The sequence below is a fragment of the Chiloscyllium punctatum genome, chromosome 14 (genome assembly GCF_047496795.1).
Source record: "Chiloscyllium punctatum isolate Juve2018m chromosome 14, sChiPun1.3, whole genome shotgun sequence".
NCBI classification, from domain to species: Eukaryota; Metazoa; Chordata; class Chondrichthyes; order Orectolobiformes; family Hemiscylliidae; genus Chiloscyllium; species Chiloscyllium punctatum.
This window is the reverse complement of record NC_092752.1, coordinates 64471200-64492844: the sequence shown is the minus strand read 5'-3', so window position 1 is coordinate 64492844 and position 21645 is coordinate 64471200. Positions and strand designations below refer to the sequence as shown.

The window sequence follows — 21645 nt, the reverse complement described above, 5'->3', positions numbered from 1 at the left end:
TACCAAAGGGGATCTTGACCAACTGGGCCAGTAGACCAAGGAATGAAAGGTAGAGTTTAAAATCAGGTGTTTGATCTTGTTAAGACAAACCAGGGAGAATGATCACAGTTAATGGTAGAGCCCTGGGCAGTGTTGTCAAACAGAGAGAGTCCAAGGGGTGCAGTTACACTATTCCTTGGAAGTGGTATCACAGATGGACAGTTTGGGGAAAGCGGCATTTGGCACACTTACCTTTATGGATCAGAGCATTGAGTACATAAGTTGGAGACCTTTGTAACATTGTCCTCAATATTTCCCTTGGGCAGAGGAGGCTACGGGTTGATCTTATAAAGGTTTATAAAACCATGCGGTTGATGAGGAAGGTGAATAGCCAAGGGTAGGTGAGTCCAAAACTAGAGGCATAAACGTGAGGCGAGAGAGCAAAGAAGGAGCTGAGGGGCAACATTATCCACAGAGGAAGGTGCATAGATGGAAAGGAATGGCAGGGCCACATGGGAGAAACAAGAACAATTACAACATGGAAAAGACATTTGGGCAGGAACATGGAAAGGAGAAGGTTTGAAGGGATATGGGCCAGACGCAGGCAAATGAGTGTCGTTCAGTTTGGGAAACCTGGTCAGCATGGACTCGTCGGACTGAGGTTCTGTTTCCATGCTGCATAACTCTGTATCAAGTTACTGGAAGAGGAGACTATCCAGGTAAGGCATGTTTTAGACACTGAAGCAAGTTACAGCGATAGGGCTGGTAGTCTGGAATGCAGCTCATTTCAAATATGGGGAGGGACTATAGAGAAGGGAGGAGGTTACAGTGATGGGAACTAATGGAGGAGTTACAAATTATTGAAGAGAGTGGTCCATCAAACATGCCTCAGGCGACTGACTGTGTGGAGTTTGCACATTCTCCCCGTGTCTGCGTGGGTTTCCTCTGGGTGATCCGCTTTCCTCCCATAGTCCAAAGATGTGCAGGTCAGGTGAATTGGCCATGCTAAATTGGCCATAGTGTTAGGTGAAGGGGTAAGTGTAGGGTAAGGGTGGGTTGCACTTCGGTGGGTTGGTGTGGACTTGTTGGGCCGAAGGGCCCTTTTCCACACTGTAAGTAATCTAACCTAATCTAATGCCATAGATACAGCGTTGGGAAGGGAACACAGAACAGAAAGATCTCAGGCAGCATTCCCACCCTCTTGTGGGAGGCCTGCTTTCCCCACTGTTGTACGAATGCTCACGAAGACAGCACAGGCCTGGATTAATAACTCTGAATTCCCGATGCTGTCTCAGTGCAACGTAAGTTAAAGTAGGAGCGGTGATTGAGCCTGGGGTGTGTGTGATCTGTGCTCCCCCTCCAACACTGTAACTATGTCATGTCTTGTTTTCCGATGTTTGGAGCCCTCTCATTGCTCTCTGCTCTGTGCACTGTGAGTGACCTTACCTAACTGCAGGATTTATTGAAGTCTCCAGATCTCCCTGCCCTTTGTTGCTCTGGCTGACCAACCATTTTCAATGTGACACCCAGCAGCTGGGAAGTCTATTGTGTCAGGAACTTCCCGAGTAACCACTGGAGACAGAAATAGACAGAATGGGAAATTAGACTGATGCAGTGAGGGTTACACATGGAGCATGGCCCTGAGTCCCACAGAGATCTGGAAAATCCAAGTCTCCATCCTTGGGCTGTGCTGCCTCGTCTCTCTGGAGTGGAGAGTTATGTTGGCTCAGGAGCTGGAGTAGCTGCAAAGGCTCTGTGCCTCCGCATTTCAATACCTCAGCAGGGAGACCATCTGCTCCAGCAGCCTTGTTGTTCTTGAACTGGCATTAAATCCTAATGCAAAATATTTGTTCAGTATCTCACCCATAAGCAGTGATTCCACACAGACAGCCTCATTGACCTTTCAGTGGCCCTATTCTCTCCCGAGCTAATTCTTAGCCCTTGTTGAATCTTGTCAAAATGCTTCTGAAATTTCAAATATCCCTCTAGCGCTTCTAGCCTCCCACAGATTTAACTATTCTGTCATTTATGGTCACACCAAAATATAGAATGCAACAAATTTAAAAATATTCCCCTTTTATAACATCATGCCTCTCCCATTGTTTCTAAGCGTCGATATCATTTTCTGCTCTATCCTTTATAACAAATTCCAGCATGTTCCCAACTTACTGTCAGGCGAACACCGTTTGGTTTCAGACTGACTGCACAAAGGGTTTTGGGACTCCTTGTGGAGCATTCTGTAAAAGGTAGTTTACAGTGTCAGCAGGTAATAGAGAAGGCAGATCAAATGCTGCCATTTATTACAGAGGCAATGGAGTCTAAATATAGGGAGGTCTACTTAAAATGATGCAAGGTACAAGTCAGACCACACCTAGATTGTAATGAACAGTATGCATGCCCTAAGAAAAGATATTCTTGTATTGGAGGCAGGCCAGGGAAAGTTCTTTCAGCTGATTCTGGAGATGGCTGGATTTTCCAATGAGAAGAGGTGGAGTAGATTCACATTGAACCTAATCGGGTTTTGAATAATGGGATATAAATTGAATGAAACATCCAGGATTCTGAGGGGCTTTGACAGGGTAGCTGCCATGAAGTTAGAAACTCGAACAGTACAGCAGAGTTATCGGCCCTTCGGCCCACCATGGCTGTGCTGACCATGATGCTATTCTAAACTAATCCCATCTGCCTGCACATGGGCGATATCCCTCTATTCTCTGCCTGTTCATGTTTCTGTCTAAATGCCACTTCAAAACTTTGCTCTCATTGCAACTTCTCCCACCTCCTGAGCAGCTTGCACTCTCTCTGTCAAGAACACTGGCCTCATTCATCTCACTTAAAACTTCTCACTCTCACCTTAAACCGAGGTGCCCGAGTATTTGCTATTTCTACATTGTAAGAAGGATTCCAACTATCCACACTGTCCATTCTTCTCCTAATGCTATATATCTGTACCAGGTCACCCCTCAGCCACCGAGGCTCTCGCAAGACAATCCAACTGTGCTTAAACTCCTTACAGTAAACACATTCTCATCCAGGAAACATTCTGGTAACCCTCGGTTGCACGCTCCCCAAAGCCTCCACATCCTTCTATAGTGTGGCGATGAGACCTACACACAACATACGAAATATGGCCAAATGAAGTTTCATTCAGTCACAACATGACATGCAAATGTCTGTACTCAATATTGTGACCAATGACAGGAAGCATGCCATACACCTCCTTTACAACCACGTTCTGCTGAGTTGTTACTTTCAAGTAGCTACAGATTTGCATCCAATGTCGCCTGTTTTATCAATGTTTCCAATTAGTCAATTAGTGCACTTCTCTCTTCCATTAGACTTCATAAATGCATCACTTCACACTTGTCCCGATGAAATTCGATTTTCCACATCTCTGCCCAGCGTTCCAGCTGATCTACATACTGCTGCAACCTTTAACACTCTTCCTCACTATCCACAATTCCCCTAACTATCCCTAATCATTACATGCCTTTCCAAATGTCGTCTGCAAAATTACCACTCAAACTGCTGACCTTTTCATCGGAATCACAGATATAAATGACACAAATACATCGCAGCACTGATCCTTGTGAAACAGAATTGGCCACAGACGTCCAATCAGAAATTCACCACTCCACATACCTCTGTCTACTATCACCAAGAAAATATTGTATCCAACTTACCAATGACCATTGATTCCATGGATTGTGATTTGATCTTCCAGATTTCCCTTGCTATTTGAAAGTTGTACATTCAACATGACTCTATATTTTGATTCCCAGATTAAAGTGGTTGTCTCAGGATGCACTGACTGCATCCTTTCTTCACAACAAAACGGGACCTTGTTCGGTTTTTTGCTGATCCTGCATAACTCCCTACAATCCCTCAATAATCACATTGCTGTCATGGTCATTCTGCAGCCACCCCTCCACAATAACAGTTCGATCATATCTGTTCCCTTCAGTTAATGCAGTCATTCCATCTGCCTTGTTGCAAATGCATGGCGCGTGTCACCGAGAGAGGGCCTTTGAAGGACGGTTAGAGGTCACAGAGTGGGAGAGATGTTTGTGGGCGCGACAATGTTGCAGGGTTTAGCATAGCTGCAGTTGCTAGTGAACGTTCAAGGAGAAAACATTTTATTGTTTGAAGGAAGTTAGAGAGATAAAGTGTCTTTGATTAGATTCCAGAGATAGGGACGTGTATAGGGGTGTGGATCGTTACATGGACTATACTGATCAGGGTGTAGAAACATTCGCATGATTCCAGGATGTGGTACATTTAGCAACAGTTGTGGGATCTGGAGAATATCACAGTGATAGGGAGGATGGTATGGACTGGAAAATATTACAGGGAAGAGTGGGTGGTATGGAATGGAGAATGTTGCAAGCACATGGAAGACGATATAGACTGGAGAATGTTGCAGGGATAGGGAGGAAGTTGTGGACTGAATAAACTTGAAAGGAGAGATGATTTTATGCACTGGAATGGACTTCAGAGAGAGTGAGTGCTGTGCATGCTGCAAGTTACGACAGGGATAGGGAAGCTTGTAGAGACTGGACGAGAGAGTCATTGAGAGGCTTGTGAGAGACCAGATTCACTTATGAGCATAGGATGTGCTACAGCGAGCAGAGCCTTTTGAAGATATAAACGAGGATACAATGGCCACAAAGCAGTCACACCAATACATAGGTATATAGGAACTGAAGGAATTGAAGAGATTACACAGACTGGGAGTATTGTATGCAGTGGAGGAGATTAAACTGATAGGAACGGTTTTAGAGACTCAACAACATTAGGAAATAATGGGGGTTGCAATAGAGAGAGCAGATTTCAGCACGTTGGAAGATATAGACCTGAAGGAGATTTCACAGATAGCGATGGCTTTCGGGTCTGGTGGGGGCTGCAAAGTAATGGGGATTGTAAAGACTGGAGGCATTTACATAGAGAGTATTAGTGATTGGCAGAATTCACAAAAATGGGTCTGCAGGACACGACAGAAATCAGAAGGGTTGTATCAACTTGATGGTGTACACAGGCAGGAAAGCTTGTGGGGGGTTGGAGCAGCTCAACATGATAGGGAGGGGCATGGAGTCTGGAGATGATGCAGAAAGATTAATATGTTTAATGCTTCAGAACTCCACATAAGTCTGTCCTGGTTCCTTCTTTATGTTTCTGAACCGCTGTCGATACGCCTCTGGTACTAATCCGTAAGCACTTTGAGGGGATGTGACTACAGTGTTTTTAAGGATGTTGGTCTCCGACTGGTGCCTGCGTAGTCAGCTTTGTGATTCGTATTTTGTCGGTCACAAAGTGAGGTCGAACCTGCTCGTGGTTCACGGCCAGGTAACGGCCTGGAAGAGGAAGCGAAACGGGTTGACAGTTTTATCTGTTGGAGAGTTTTAGTCTGTTTTTTACTGATGGTTTTACCTTGACCTTATGGTTGGTTTTACCTCGGTTTTAACCTGTACTTTGCTTTTCTGACGATTTTATTGTTTTATCCCGTTGTTAAAGCATTACTCTGATCAGGCCGGCTAATACGACCTCATAGAAAAGGTACGAGACGGCTGGTGACCTTTCGGTCAGATTAAATCCAACTATGGCTAACACTGAAAATTCCGGTTGGGTGGGAAACCGGGAGAATAACCACCCCGCACAGTTGTTATTGGCGGCACCGTGCGCTAAGTGTACTAGCCAAAAAATGACGAGACAGTCTGTCTCAACCCAGACAGATGAGACCATAGTTATTACTCCGGCAAGGCTGTCCTTGGGCAGGCACAAGGAAGCCGTTAAAAATGTCCAGAGTAACTCGGACAGAATTCGAATTGAGGGCTTGATAGAGAAGGCTCCTCTACAGCCCAGTCTTTTTAACAGCCGGACTTATTTTAATTCGAATTTTAAAGGGTCCACTGATTTTAGTCGTAATGGAGAATCGGAGCAGAGTGAGGAGAGGAATGAAGGGATAGTCATCCACCAAATAATTAGGGAGATTGAAAAACTAGAATTAATCATTAATTATCCAGTTGATAATTTTAGTTGTAATTATTGTAAAAATATTTATAATACGACAGGGTTATTTAGGAAACATTTAAAAGTGTGTCGGGGGATTAAATTGATTAGAGTGAGAGGTAGCAAGTGTGGTTGGGAAGGGAGCTACCATGCGGTAGCCTGCCACTATTCTAAATGTAGTAAAACTAATAATGAGAATGTTAATGTAGAGGGAGAGGGAATGAAAAATCACATTGTTGTGAACTATGCCCATTAAAATTCAAGACAGTTGGGGGTTTGAGTCAGCATGAGAGGCATGCGCATCCCAATTTGAGGAATGAAAAATTGAAAAAAGGAAACATAGAGACCAAGGAAAAGGTGGTAAATAGTGAGAAAAGTAAGAAAGGAGTATGGTCTGAGGAAGAAATTACAAAATTACAACATTTGGATTTGGAATTAAGGGGATGTAAAAATATTAATAAGCTCATCGCAGAAAAAATTGGAACTAAAACAGCTAAACAGATTTCAGATAAGAGAAGGTTATTAAATAAAAAGAATAGAAGCCGCGAAGAGGATATGGGCATGGATCAGGAAGTAATACTCAATAATATGAGTGTGAATGAAGAAACAGATAATGAGGAAGTAGAAGTGGAAAGGATAGGTGAAGGGGGAAGGCCTCTTGATAGTGATAATCAACAGGGTAAGGGTAGAACCGATAATTTAGACCACAGTGATAAATCACTGGATGATTTAATTAAAATCGTGGAAGATGAATTAGGTAGGAACAAAGGTAGTTTTAAGGAATATGAAATTATTATGGATAGAATTATAGTGAAAGTGGGAAAGTATAAAGAAGGGGTAACATTTAAGAAAAGGAGTATAAAATCGAAAGATAGTGGGCGAGGAAAGAGAGGAAAAGAGAATAATGCTAAAAGAAGGTACAGTAGGAAAAAAGGAAAGTTTAAGGAAATGCAAATCCTATATAAGAAGAATAAGCAGCTTTTGGCAAGAACCCTAATGGGGGCTCCTTCGAAATGTAAATGTCCCCTTAGTAAGGAAGAGTTAGAAGACTATTATAAAATAAGACTCTCTAGGGTTCATGAGAAAAACAATTTAAGAGGATTTGCTAAATATGAAAAAAAGAGCTGAGGAATCTGATGATGTTGTCCTGTTGGGTCCGGTAATGGTAGACGACATCAATCAGGCTATTAAGGCGATGGTACCGCAGCTGGGCCGGACAGGATGACATTAAAAGATATAATTAATAAAGATAACACACTGCTACCTAGACTCTTTACAATTTGGATTGAAACTGGTAAAACCCCAGATGAGATGAAATTGAGTAGGACCGTATTGATCCCCAAAGTAAATGATGAGGAGGAATTAAAGGATATAAATAACTGGAGGCCAATAACGATTGGACCAATTATGCTAAGATTATTTACCAAAATAATGGGGGGTAGGGTAAATAAAGTGATAAGTCTTAATAAAAGGCAAAAAGGTTTTATGACCGGCGTTCAGGGATGTGAGGAAAATATTAAAATTTTAGAAAATATTATTAAGGGATCAAAAAAGAGAAAGAAAGATCTAGCAGTGGTCTTTGTAGACCTTGCCAAAGCATTCAATACGGTATATCATAAATTAATTTTAACAGTCCTTAGGAGACTCCATCTCCCGGTTTTATTTATTAAATTAATAGCTAACCTATATGATAATAATTTTACACAGATCGAGGGTTTTAATTGTAGAACAGAAAGAATTAGAATTTTAAGAGGGTGCCTTTTAAGCAAAGGGATGCTTTGTCACCAATTCTTTTTTAATATAGTGATGGATCCTCTTATCGCGACCATCAAAGAAAGGCAAAAAGGAATAATTTTAGGATCCAATGGGAAAAGCTGTCACTGTGCTACTTTAGCATTTGCAAATGACATAGCGTTAGTTAGCGATTCATATGAGGGAATGAAATACAAAATAAAACTAGTAGAAAGATTCTGTAATAATACGGGAATGGAGGTAAATGTTAAAAAAGACTAAAGGGTTTTACTTTACTGTTAAAAATAAGACAATTATCTCTAATGATACGGCAAATTGGAAATTCAATGATGGGAATATTCAATTTATAGAACCAGGTCAAACAGATAAATACTTAGGAGCGAAAATAGACCCGTGGATTGGCGTCAGCCAATCAGACTGGGAAGATTAGTTGGAAAATTGGATTAGTAATTTAAAATCATTCCCCCTAAAACCGGTACAAACATTAGAGCTTTTAAAAACCTATTTTATACCTAGATTGTATTATTATTTAATTTTATCAGAATCCTCTATAAATTATCTTAACAAATAAGATAATATAATTAAGAATGCTGCAAAAGAAATATTACATCTGCCTCAGTTGATCACGGATGGCGTTTTATATGCTAGATGTCGTGATGGTGGCCTTGCTTTGAATTGATTGGCGACTTTCATCCCAATTTCAATTATGAGAAAATTCGGGAGGCTCCACAGATCCTCGGATGAAATTTTGCATGCCTCATTTCATTTTGAGGGTGAAAGTGTAGCTGAGAAGATGCGTAAATTGAGTAAATTAAAAAGACTGGAATTGATTTGGAACCCGAACATTAATTGGGAGAAAGTGATACTATCGGAGAGTGTAGTGATGAGGAGTTGGAAGATTTCAGTAACACTAATTATGGCAACTGGAGATTAACGGAAGTCGATAGATGGATAGCCCTCCCATGTCAAGGAGCTGACGCTCATTACTACAAAAATGATAGTATTTCGTACAACTGGTTGAAGAAGGTTCAATTTATGAAAACATCAAAGGTAATTAATTCGATCTTATTTAGGACTAATCTATTTCCGACAAGGGCATCCTTGTCGTATCGAAGGCCTTTTAATGTTAAAGTCTGCAGAAGATGCAATGCAACCTCAGAGACATTGCCTCATATCTCTGGATGATGTCCCTATGTTAAGAATATGCGAATAAAAAGACACAATAGGGTGGCAGAAGAATTAATTTAATTTGTTAGTAAGAATGGGTGGACAATTTTCATAGAACGAAGGATCAAGGATACGGCTGGGAAATTATGGATCCCGTACCTAACTTTTAAGAAAGACCAGCAAATAGTTGTTGTAGATGTGACAATAAGGACAGACCTTCAAATTAACTCCTTGGAAGCAGCATGGGAAGAGAAGACAAGCAAATACCAACATTTAAAGGATGAGATAATGGACCTCACAGGAAGAGGAAACATATCCTTCCATGGTTTTGTAATGGGTGCCCGAGGAAAATGGTTGGAAAAGAATAATAAACTTATGAAAAGCCTCGGGATTTTGAAATTTAAATCTTTTGCCCAGAACATTACCACCCTTGTTTTATCGCTGACCCTGGAATTACTGCGGATTTTTATGGACTCATAAGTTCTCCTTACGACATAATTTAATAACTTTTTAGATATTATATAAACTATAGAATTTTAAGTAGTGTTTATTGTTTTAATTAATTTTAGGTATTTTAATTTTAAAATCTTTTAAAATGTTTTTAGTAATAAAGTTTGGTAGATTTTAGTTCACATAATAATTGGTGGTGGGTAATAGATGTATTAAATAAATTGCACGCTTAACACAGCAGGTGATGAGTGGTAAACACTGTTTAATGGTTGATAAACCCAGCTCATCCTTTCCCTTGCTGAGTTCTGATTCAACATTGTTTTTTGTCGTTTCCCTTAAGATCATCCGGCTGTGGTTTCGCTGGATAGGGGTATTCATGCGTCGACGAGCGACGTTAAAACTCGAAAAGGACACAATCCATCGCGCATGGTGAGTGCATCAAATAGCCTGTTTGACATGTGCATAATCTCTTGACCACTCATGAGGCAGCACTGCAAATACCTCACTGGCTCTACCTAATAGCTTAGACTGAACTAGTTTTACCCACAAGACCTCAGGCTACTCCATCTGTTCATCCACTTTTTCAAATGAAATACAGAGGTCCTTGAAAGTAGAGTCACAGATAGATAGGATAGCACAGAAGGCACTTGGTATGCATTCCTTTATTGGTCAGAGCATTGAGAACAGGCGTTGGGAGGTCATGTTGCGGCTGTACAGGACATTGTTGGGCTACTTTTGGAATACCGTGTACAATTCTGGTCTCCTTCCTATCGGAAGTATATTATGAAACTTGAATGGATTCAGAAAAGATTTAAAAGGATTTTGCCATGGATGGAGGATTTGAGCTACAGGGAGAGGCTTAACGGCGTGGGGCTGTTTTCCCTGGAGCATCAGAGGTTGAGGGGTGACCTTATAGAGGTTTATAAAATCATGAGGGGCATGGATAGGATAAAAATGCAAAGTATTTTCCCTGGGGTCGGGTGTCCAGAACTAGCGGACATAGGTTTCGGGTGAGAGGGGAAAGATATAAAATCGACCCAAGGAGCAACTTTTTCACACACTAGGTGGAATGAGCTGCCAGAAGAAGTGGTGGAGGCTAGTACAATTGCAACACTTAAAAGGCATCTGGATGGGTACATGAATAGGAAGGGTTTAGAGGGAGATGGGCCAGGTGCTGATTGGTGCGACTGGATTGTCAAGGACGAGTTGGACAGAAGGGCCTGTTTCAATGCTGTACATCTCTATGATTCTCTGGCTTTAATTGCCAAAGTTTCAAATCACTGCAGGCAGTTAGAGACTGAGATAGAATTGTAAGGTCTTTTGGAGATTCCACAGTTCGGGAGGATTGCAGGGACTTGCTGATGTTGTACATGGAAGTAGAGTTATAAGGACTGAAGCTGGGAACAGAGATAGAGAGACGCGCAGGTGATTACAGAAATATGGTGGCCAGTGGTCTCTGGTGGAAGTTCCATGTACAGGGATGGTTTTTGTAACTGTTGGACTTTAGAAAGATAGGTAGATTTGGAGGGGCTTGAGGGGTTTACAGATGCATGCAGAAATGTAGTGACTGGAGCATACAGAGATGGTGAGGGCTGGAGGAGATGCAATAATTTGGTTGGATTGTAGAAGCTGGAGGGGTTTTCACAGACAAGGAGGATTGTAGGAATGTGGGGGGTTTACGGAGATACAGGGTTGGAGAATTCTCAGTAATTAGTGTTTGGAGCACTGACCAGACTGGGGGAGGTTTCAGAATGATGGAGGGACAGAGGAAAAGGGAGTTGTCGCAAAAATTATAGAACATAAACAGATCACTTCGGTGCTGTGCCACTGAGGGTCATCAGGAGGACAGTCTTCCTCATTAAAATGTACAGATCCTCAGGGGAATGGACAGGTGGATGCTGAAAGGATGCTTCCTTCTCCTTATGGGAGAGAGGCAGACAACGAGACTCTGTTTGACAAAGATGGAGAAGAGGGAGTTGTCTTTTTCTCCCAATGGCCCAAACCTACTTCAGGTTTGTTCCCACACAGCTCAAAGAAAAGCAATGCGATAACAAAGAGCAAGGTTGTTTGGGACTGCAGGAGATATGAGACGAAGGCCAAGTTGGAAGGGCTGGAGATAGTGGGAGAGAAGGGAGATGTTCAACAGCAAGAAGGGTTTATAGGGAGTGGACATTGTCAGGACTGGAGAACATGTCACGCTGACTCATGAGAGGGGGAGAACGATATGGCACAATGTCAAACACAGCAGGAGGATCCCAAGCTCCATACCTGTCATTTACTCAGGGAGCTGCTCTCACCCAGTCTGTTGCCAAGCTCCACATGCAAACAGCATGAGGTTTCCGAGTTCCTGGTGCTCAGAGCCCAGTGAACTCACCCCTGAACCAGTCGGTGAAGTATATACACCGTTGTACATTTCCAGAAACATTATGTCCTAGTCGACATAAACTGGTAAATTCACATTCTACCAAGCAAAGACCATCTGCACTCAGATTCCCTGGTGATACAGTCCTCTGAGTGATAGTCTCCAGAGAACAACAGAATCCATGAATCCCCATTGCATGGGTCAGGGTCAATGACAAAAGTTGCATTCTTTCAAAAATGACAACTCCTCAATTCCTGCATCTCACAAAACTGCCATTTAAAAATGTTAAAATAAAGAAAATTCCAAATGAAGGCTTTGATGAGGTGACCTCTGGTCAGTAACATAGATCTGGATGTTACGGAGAGTGCTTTCTACCAGAGCAACACCAGGTCAGTATCAGGCACACAGACAGAACGGGCAAATAGATTCACAACGGAATTCACATCTCAACAGCCTGGCAATTTGAAGCTGTGCTCACCCATTCCGGTAAAGATCTCTAGAAACAGGACATCAGAACCAGGAGACTGGAGGTTGGCTATCGTGTTGCTACTATTTAAGGAAGGCAGTAAAGAAAATCCAGGAAACTATAGATTGTTGAGCCTGACATCGATGTGCAAGTTGTTGGAGGGAATCGTAAGAGATAGGATGTACATATATTTGGAAAGGCAAGGACTGATTAGGGATAGTCAACATTGCTTTGTAAGTGGGAAATAACGTCTCTCAAACTTGATTGAGATTGTTGAAGAAGTAACATAGAGGATTGATGAGAGCAGAAGAGTGGATGTGATCTATATGGACTTCAGTTAGGCGTTCAACAAGGTTCCCCATGGGAGACTGGTTAGCAAGGTTACATCTCACGGAATACAGGGAGAACTAGCCAATTGGTACAGAACTGGCTCAAAGGTAGACGACCGAGGCTGGTGGGGGAGGGTTGGTTTTCAAACTGGAGGCCGGTGACCAGTGGAGTGACAGAAGGATCAGTGCTGGGTCCAATACTTAGCATTGTCTACATAAATGATTTGGATGTGAGCATAAGAGGTATTGTTTGTAAGTTTTCAGTTGACAACAAAATTAGAGGTGTAGTGCTCAGTGAAAGAGGTTACATCCGATTACAATGGGATCTTGATCAGATGGGCAAATGGATTGAGAAGTGGCAGATGGAGATTAATTCAGATAGATGCGAGGTGCTGCATTTTGCAAAAGCAAACCTTTGCTGGACTTACACTCTTAGTCGTAAGGTCTGATGGAGTGTTGCTGAACGTAGAGAAATTGGAGTGCAGGTTTATAGCTCCTTGAACGCAGAGTCGGAGGTAGGTAGGATAGTGAAGAAGGCATTTGGTATGCTTTCTTTTATTGGTCAGAGTATTGAGCACAGGAGTTGGCAGATCATGTTGTGGCTGTACAGGACATTGGTTAGGTCACTTTTGGAATATTGTGGGCAATTCTAGTCACCTTCCTATCGGAAGGATGTCGTGAAACTTGAAACGGCTCAGAAACGTTTTACAAGGATGTTACCAGGATTGGAGGGTTTGAGTTGTAGAGAGAGAGGCTGAACAGGCTGGGGCTGTTTTTCCCAGAGCGTTGAAGGCTGAGGGGTGACCTTACACAGGTTTATAAAATCATGAGGGGCATGGAGAGGGTAGAGAGACAAAGTCCCTTGGGTGTGGGAGTCCAGAACTGGAGGGCATAGGTTTATGGTTAGAGGGGAAAGATATAAAAGAGACTTAAGGGCATTTTTTTTTCATGCAGAGGGTGGTACGTGTATGGAATGAGCTGCCAGAGGAAGTGGTGGAAGTTGATACAAAGACATCCGGATAGATTTAGGAATAGGAAGGGTTTGCAAGAATATGGACCAGATGCTGGTAGGTGGAACTAGATTGGGTTGGGATATCTGGTTGGCTTGGATGGGTTGGACCGAAGGGTCTGTTTCCATGCTATACATCTCTTTGACTCAAAGAGGGGCTGAATGGTTCAATCAGAAATGACCTGTGGTTCAAATTATAATATCCTTCAGTTTCCACAACCCATTCTTGGTTCCATCTTGCAGGCTCTATGAAACCGGCTCCCTCTACACTCCTCCAGGACCAACGTCTCTTCCTACATTAGTACCATCCTCCAGGTTCTGCAGCCCTTCCTACCTCTGTAACACGGCCCGGGCTCTACAACTCTTCCTTCCTCTGCAATGTTCCCCAGAATGGACAATGGAGGCCGGTGGCATTTACAGAGTTAGGGAGGGATATCGAGACTGGAGGATTTTTCAGACATTATGAATATAGGGACTTGTGGAGGTTTCACTGTATAAGAGTGTTGTAGGGACTGGAGAAAGTTACAAAGATAGGGATGGTTTCAGATTGGAGGATTCTTAGAAAAAAAAACTTTACATGGTTAAAGGCAGGATACTTAGCAGTGTGCTCAAAAAGAGGGTTCCTGTGTCCCTGAAGTTACTACTCAAGTTGAGAGGGTTTTAAGAAGGCGTATGCTGTGTTGGCTTTCATTAGCAGGCGATTGAGTTTAAGAGATCCAGGTTTTGCTGCAGTTCTATGGAGCCCCAGTTTCACCACACTTGGAATACTGTGAATAGTTCTGTTCACCTCATTATAGGAAGGTTGTCGAAGCTTTAAAGACAATGCAGAGGATACTTAGCAAGATGCTGCCTGGACTGGAGTGCATGTCCATTGAAGTTAGGTTGTAGAAGCTCAGGCTTTTCTGATCAGGGTGAAGAAGGAAGAATGGTAACATGATAGAGGTGTGCAAGGTAATGAGATGCATCGATTGCGTGGATAACCAGAGACAACTTCCCATGGCAAAATGGCTATTAAAAGGGGACATATTTTTAAGGTAATTGGCAGAAGATTTAGCTTAGATGTCAGAGGTAAGTTATTTCACAGAGTGTGGTGGGTGTGTCGAATGGACTGCCAGCCATGGTAGTAGATTCAGACACATTACGGACATCTAAGCAACTCTTGCATAAGCAAAGCGATTATAATAAAATGTAGGGTATGTAGGTTAGTTTGGTCTTAAGAGTAGGATAAAAGGTCATCACAATATCGAGGGCTGAAGGGCTTGTACTGGGCTGTCCTATTCTATGTTCTAAATAGCGAGGGTTTTATGATGGCAGGAAAAAGTTTCGGGAAGCTGGAGAGGATGGGGTCTGAATGAAGAACCACAAAGAGGAGGCGTTGCTAAGGTCGTATGAGGTAACAGAGACAGAGGATTGTGGGGACTGGTGGTGGTTTCACAGGGAGGGAGGTGCATAGAGCCACAGGAGGTTACAGAAATGTGGAGAGCTGTCGGGCTTACAGGAGTTCATGGAGATGGGGAGGTTGGGAGGAATGGAGCAGTTTACAGGGATAAGGATGTTGGTAGGATGGGGTATTTTACACAGACAGGAATGTTTCAGGTGAATGGAGCTGAGTACAGAGATAAAGTGGGTTGTACAGATTGGAAAAACAAATAGACGTATGGAGGGTAGTCGTGACTGAAGATGTTTATAGACACAGGAAGGCTTAGGTTCTGCAGGTTATTTTGACATGGAGGGTGTGGAATCATACAGATTTTCCAGTGATAAAAACAGCTATTTTGGTTGGAGACAGTTTCACAGATTAGGGAGCATTAGTAACCTCCTCCAGTTTGGTCAGAGTGGGAAGGGTTGTAGGGGAGGGTGATGTTTACAAATGGAAGAGCTGGAGAAGATTGTGGAAATGAGTAGATGGATGGAGACACTGGAGGAGCTTACATTGACAGGGTGGGTGCTGGCAATGAAAAGATATCACATCGATAGTGGGTCTTGTAGGAGCTGGACTGCAAGAGTCACAGGCATTGGAATGACTTCTGCAGATTGGGAGAATTACAGGGACTGAGAGGATTGTAGGGTCTCCACAGATTGATCGTGTCTTAAAGAATAGAAGGGTTTATGTAGATATGGATAGCTTAAACACATTGCATGCAGTCCTCATTTCAAGACAAGAGCTTTATTATCCCTCATCAGCTAAGGATCCCGAACCCTGCCAGCTTTTCCCTTTACCCCAATGGGGCATACTCGCCCTGGATTCTTGATATCACACTTTGAAAAGCCTCCCATTTGCCAGTTTTTATTTTTCCTTCAAACAGATTCACCAAATCGATTGGAATCATAATGTGGAGGTGCCGGTGTTGGATGGAGGTGTACTAAGTTAAAAAAATCACCCGACACTCGGTTCCAGTCCAACTGGTTTATTTGAAAGCACTAGCTTTCGGAGCACTGCTTGTTCATCAGGTGGTTGAGGAGCACAATCCTAATGCATAGAATTTAAAGGAACAGGATGGGAGTAAAATGGAATATAATAGCAAACAAATTTAGTTTAAGCCTTTCATCTGTTACAATGATCACCAGCGCTTCCAAAGCAAGTTGGATTACAACCGGCTGTTATGCAATTTTAAATACACGGCATTGATGCTGGCCAGGTCCTGCCTAATGGCCCGAAGCCTGGCCCTGTTCCAGTTTTCCTCTTCAATTGTGGACCTCTCCTATCTTTTTCCATAACTATATTAAAACGAAGACAACTGTGGGCACTGGACTCAAAGTGATCTCCGAATGACACTTCAGTCACTTGCCTGACCTCGATTTTTCAGGGAAGGCCTCGTGTTGCACCTGCCTGAGTAGAGTAGGGCCCTTTGCATTTTGATTTAGGAACCTTTCTTGGACACATTTGAAAAATTGCTCTCCTTCCAGGTCTTTTATCCTCTGGCTGGTCCAGTCAATACAGGGAATATTAAAATCTTCAGCCTGCACTCCTCTATTATTCCTATAGTTATCTGCAATCTCTCTACACAGCCGCTCCTCTGGTATCTGTTGGGTCTACAACAGTCTACTATACAGTCCCAACAAAGTGACCACCCCCTCTTCTTTCTAACTTCTAACCATGTGACCTCATTTGATGACCACTTAAGAACATCCTCTCTGAACACTATGGTTATGTCTTCCCTTATCAAGACAAGTCTCTCCCTTCACCCCCTCACATACCAGTCAGGCCTCGTGCATTGAAATTAATGCCCTTTAAACTAGAAGTCTTTTCCTTGCCTTGACTGTGTCCCTGGGTATCCTGAATAGGAAACTTGCTCTCGATGGCTGATGTATTTTCCCCTGACAGGTTGCTGGTCCCTCTCTTATTCAGAGTCCCGACCCCCTGCCAAACTCGTTAACACCCTCCCGGGTATCGTGAACAAATCACCCCACAGGGATGCTGGTGCCCCTCTGCTTCAAGTCTAAACTGTCACCTCTACCCCAGAAGAGGTCCCAATAATCCAAGAACTGACAAGCCTGCCCACCTTAAGAACTCCTCAATCACATATCTGTCTGGCCTATCTTTCTATTTCTATCCTCACTGGCACACAGTACGGGGGTAATCGGGAAAGGTCTCCTGAGGTCTTGCTTTTTAACTTCTTACCAAACTGAGTGGGGTTCTTCCGGGTGCTCCGGTTTCCTTCCACAACCCAAAGATGTACAGGTTAGGCGAATTGGCCATGCAAAATCGCCGATAGTGTCAGGTGCGTTAGTCAAGGGTAAATATAGGGGAGGGGAATGCGTCTGGGTGAGTTACTCTTTGGTGGGTCGGTGTGGACTTGTTGGGCCAAAGGGCCTGTTTCTATAATGTAGCAAATCTAATCCATTCAAACTACCTGTGCACATTTCACAAGACCACATCCCTTTGTTTAACTATGGCATGTGTACCAATTGCACAATGACCTCTGGCTGTTCATGCTCCCCCTTCAAAATGTTCTGTAACGGCTCAGAGATATTCTTGACCCTGGTACCGGGAGGGGGCAGACCATCTTGGGGTCGCTTCTGCAGCCACACAGGCTCCTGCTTGTCCCCCTCACAACGGAGTCACCTATCGGTATCAATAGTATCATTATCTCCTATCGGTATCATTAGACAGAGACTGTGAGGACCAACCTGCAGTTGGGTCTATATTCGGAAAGTGGGAGTATTTTAAAGTGATACAGTGAGAATTCAGGGCCAGCGTATTCCTGTTGAGTGAATAATAAAGGCCACATGTCCAGCAAACACTGATTCAGCGATATTGTGAGTTTCATAAAGGAAGTACAATGCAATAAAAACAGGTGAAGCTCTTCAAAATTTCATCGAGTGAAAGGCGATTGTCGAAAATGAAAGGCAAACAATAGACAAGAAATATATTTAGCAGATATGATTGAGGAAAATCCACAAGGTATTTTATCAGCTTGCTAGAGGAAGTGGATTACTGGGAAAAGAGGGGTGCCTGTTAGAATCCAAAGGGACAATCTGTACATGGAGCCAGAGGAAGTAGGTGAGGTCTTCAATGAATACTTCCCATCTATATTCACACAGGAGAAAGACATTGTAGCCGGGGATTTAAGTGGAATGGTGTGGTCCCAGCACATGTTAAGGTCAATAAGGAGGAGGTATTAAATGTTTTCACAGGCATAAAAGGTAGAGAAATCCCCAGTGCCCAATGAAATGTGCCTCACGCTGCTGTGGAAGGTGAGGGAGCAGATTGCTGGGGCCCTGGCAGAGAAATTTAATACTTCGCTGGCCACAGGTGAAATTCAAGAAGGGCAGCAGGGATAGGCCAGGTATTTAGAGTGTATAACCCAACATCAGTGCGAGGGAAATTATTGGAAACAATTGTGAGGGTCAATTTGAATCAATAATTGGAAAGGTAGGGATCGATTAGGGATACTCAGTATGGATTTGGTAGGAGAAGATCCTGTCTGATGAATTCAGCTCATTTTTCTTTGAAATTACAATTAAAAATATTGATGAGTGCAGTGCAGATGATGTGCGTTCCATGGAGTTCATTAAGGTCTTTGACAAGGTCCCACATAGAGGGCTCTTCCAAATAGGAAGAGACCATGGGATCCAAAGCAAGTTAGCAAATTGGATCCAAAATTGGTGGAGGATTGGTTTTGTGATTGAAAGCCTTTGCCCAGCGGGTGTACCACAGGGATCTGTGCAGCAACCGTTGCTGTTTATTATGTACATTAATGAGTTGGATGTGAAAGCAGAAGGTATCATTAGTAGGTTTGCTGATGACATGAAAGGTGAGGGTGTTGTCCACAGTGAGAGAGACGGTCTCAGGCTACAGTCTGAAGGTTGAGGCTGGATCAGAATTCAAGAGAGTCATTTCAATTGAAAAGGCAGGCTAGAGCACAGCAGGCGATGAGGGAAAACTGATGTATTAAGCTGCATTTACTTTGATATAAAATGCCTGACAGGAAATGCAGATGAATGCACGGCATGGATAAGAACATGGGACTGGGATATCACAGGAATTACAGAGATACAGCTGAGGGAAGGATAGGTCAAGCAACTTAATGTTCTGGGGTACAGATGCTGCAGGAAGAAGAGAAGGAGAGGCATTTGAGGAGGAGGAGGAGGAGGAAGAGGAGCGGATGTTTTGATCAGTGAAAACATCACTGCAGAATTTAGAGAGGATATTCCTGGCGATCGCACAGTGAAGCTATAATAGTGCAATTGAGAAATGAGAATGTGTGGTCAGTTTGATATGACTGTACTACAGGTCCTCAGCAGTCAGCAGGAATTTGAGCAACAGATATGTGGGAGATGTCAGATATTTGGTCCACAAGACCTGACATAGGTACAGTGTTGGAGGGACAGCACAGTTCAGAAAGTTCCCAATCAGCATTACAACCCACTCATGGGAAGCCTGCTTTCACCTCTGTTGTACTGATGCTCGCTCAGACAGCACAGGCCTGGATTGATAACTGTGACACCCTCGGTGCCGACTTAGTACAACAAAACTTACAGTCGTCTAGTAACTGAGCCTGGGTATGTCTGTACTGTGCTCCCCCTCCGGCACTATATCCATGTCATGTATTGTTAGCTCATGTTTGGAGCCCTCTCATTGCCCTCTGCCCTTTGCACTGTGAGTGATCTTACCTCACTGCAGGATTTATTGAAGACTCCAGATCTCCCAGCCCTTTGTGTCTCTGGCTGACCGACTATCTTCAATGTGGCGATGGACGATACACTCAGCAGTTGGGAACTCTATTGAGTCAGGAACTTCCTGAGTACCTACAGAAGATAGAGAGATAGACAGAATGGGAAATTAGACTGATGCAGTCAGGGTTACATGTGGAGAATGGCACTGGGTTCCACAGAGATCTGGAAAATCCCAGTCTCCATCTATGGCTATTTCTGCTGCGTTACTCGAGAGTGGAGAATTCTGTTGGCTCAAGATCTGCAGTAGATGCAAAACTGTGAGGCGCTGACACAGGCAGCAATTAGACCGTCACAGTGAAGGATACCACATGGAGAGAGACTGAGCGATAGCACTAGAGTGCAGGAAGATGGTAGGATCGTACAATTGTGTTGGAAGAACAGGGTTGGTTCATTATGCACTGGCATAACTGGTCAGGGATGAGCAACCAGTGAGCAGGCGAAGTGATGGCCGAGTGGTATTATTGCTAGACCATGTATCCCAAATCTCAGCTAATGTTCAGGGGAGGCAGGTTTGAATACCACCATTTGAAATGGTGGAATTTTAAATGAATATATTTTTTAAAAATTGGAATTAACAATTCATAAATAAGTATTGATAAAAATCCAAACACTTGACCTTCAGAGAAAGACAACAGTTCACTCTCATGTGGTCTGCACGACATCCCCAGAGCAAAGTGTTTGCCTCTCAATTACCCTGTGAAATGGGCGGAGCCAGCTGCTTAGCTCAAGGGCAGCAAGGGATGGGCAATAAAGGCTAATCAGACACAGACACCCACATCCCATACCTGTTTTTTTAAAAATCCATTCAGATTGTTCCACTGGAACCGTGCTGGGAATAGTGTCCTGGCCAATCACGTCGTTAGGTTTATGGACAGGGCTTTAAACTGACAGAGAGGATGCAGGGACAGGGTCCAGGTGAAAGGAGCTCTCCAAATCCAAAAAGAAAAGGTGAAGCATCAGAGCAGCATGGGGATGTGGCTGAAAGCAATCAGAAAGGAACAGGATGGGACAAAGTTTAACTAAAACTGTACATCAGCAAATCGATTTATGACAGGAAATTGTGGGAAAGAGTAAATTATGTTTTATTTTAATGGACAAAGTTTCTTCATCAAGGTAGATGGATTTGTGACACAGAGATAAAAGAGATTTAGACACCAGAGAGATATGGTTACAGGGTGAACAAAAGGTGGAACATAAATATTTAATGGTTCACAACCTTGCAGAAACTCAGGCAAAATGGGTAACGCTAACAATAATGGATAAGAATGGCATTACAGAGAAAGCATTTGGTCTCAGATCATGAAGTAGAGTAATCTGAATGTAAATTCTGGCTATTACTTACCAGGGACACAAGCAGCAGAACAGTTTTAGACCACCGAACAGTATTTCATTGCCCATCACTGCAATAAGCAGGAGTTCAATGGAATTTTTAATAAAGGCACTGTGAAAATTTAGTGAAACGTCAATATTCGCATAATCTGGAACAATCACGCTGACAAGAGTGATATTGGAAGGAGAGTACAGAGAATTTTTTTTCAGTGTTTCTTTGATTAACACATTGTGCAACTGGCTAGGGAAATAGCTATTGCAGAGTGACAGTTGTGTGATGACACTTCGTGAATGAGTAATGTCACTTGGAGAGATCCTCTGGGAAATTGTGATAAAGTGCAGTTTAAGGAAATATAAAGTTTTAAACTGAATCACAGAATGTACAAACTACAACTAGAAACAAAAATAGACAATTACATGAGTTTGAGAGGAGAACTGACCAAGGTAAACAGGCTGAACAGACTGAAACATGTGTCTGTAAATGAAAAGTGGAAAACATTTGAAGGAACAGTTTAAAACACTCAAAAAGTCATTCCACTGAAACAGACCAAACCTCAGCAAGAAATCCCCACCAGTCCCTCACTCAGGACAAAATGGATCATATTAGATTAACAGG

The 21645-nt window shown here is 42.9% G+C and overlaps 1 long non-coding RNA gene across 3 annotated transcripts in view; it reads right to left on the bottom strand.

Annotated features, from left to right (window-relative positions):
• The window catches only part of LOC140485494 (uncharacterized), a 38636-nt gene extending 18980 nt beyond the window's left edge, over positions 1 to 19656 (bottom strand). For 2 of the 3 annotated variants that reach the window (XR_011962356.1, XR_011962357.1), the window contains exon 1: positions 1426 to 1544. This is a non-coding gene — a long non-coding RNA (uncharacterized lncRNA). Of the gene's footprint in view, positions 1 to 1425; positions 1545 to 19637 lie in introns of those variants that run through there. The other variant, XR_011962355.1, reaches the window with a different exon arrangement.
• Between the last annotated feature and the right edge of the window lie 1989 nt (positions 19657 to 21645).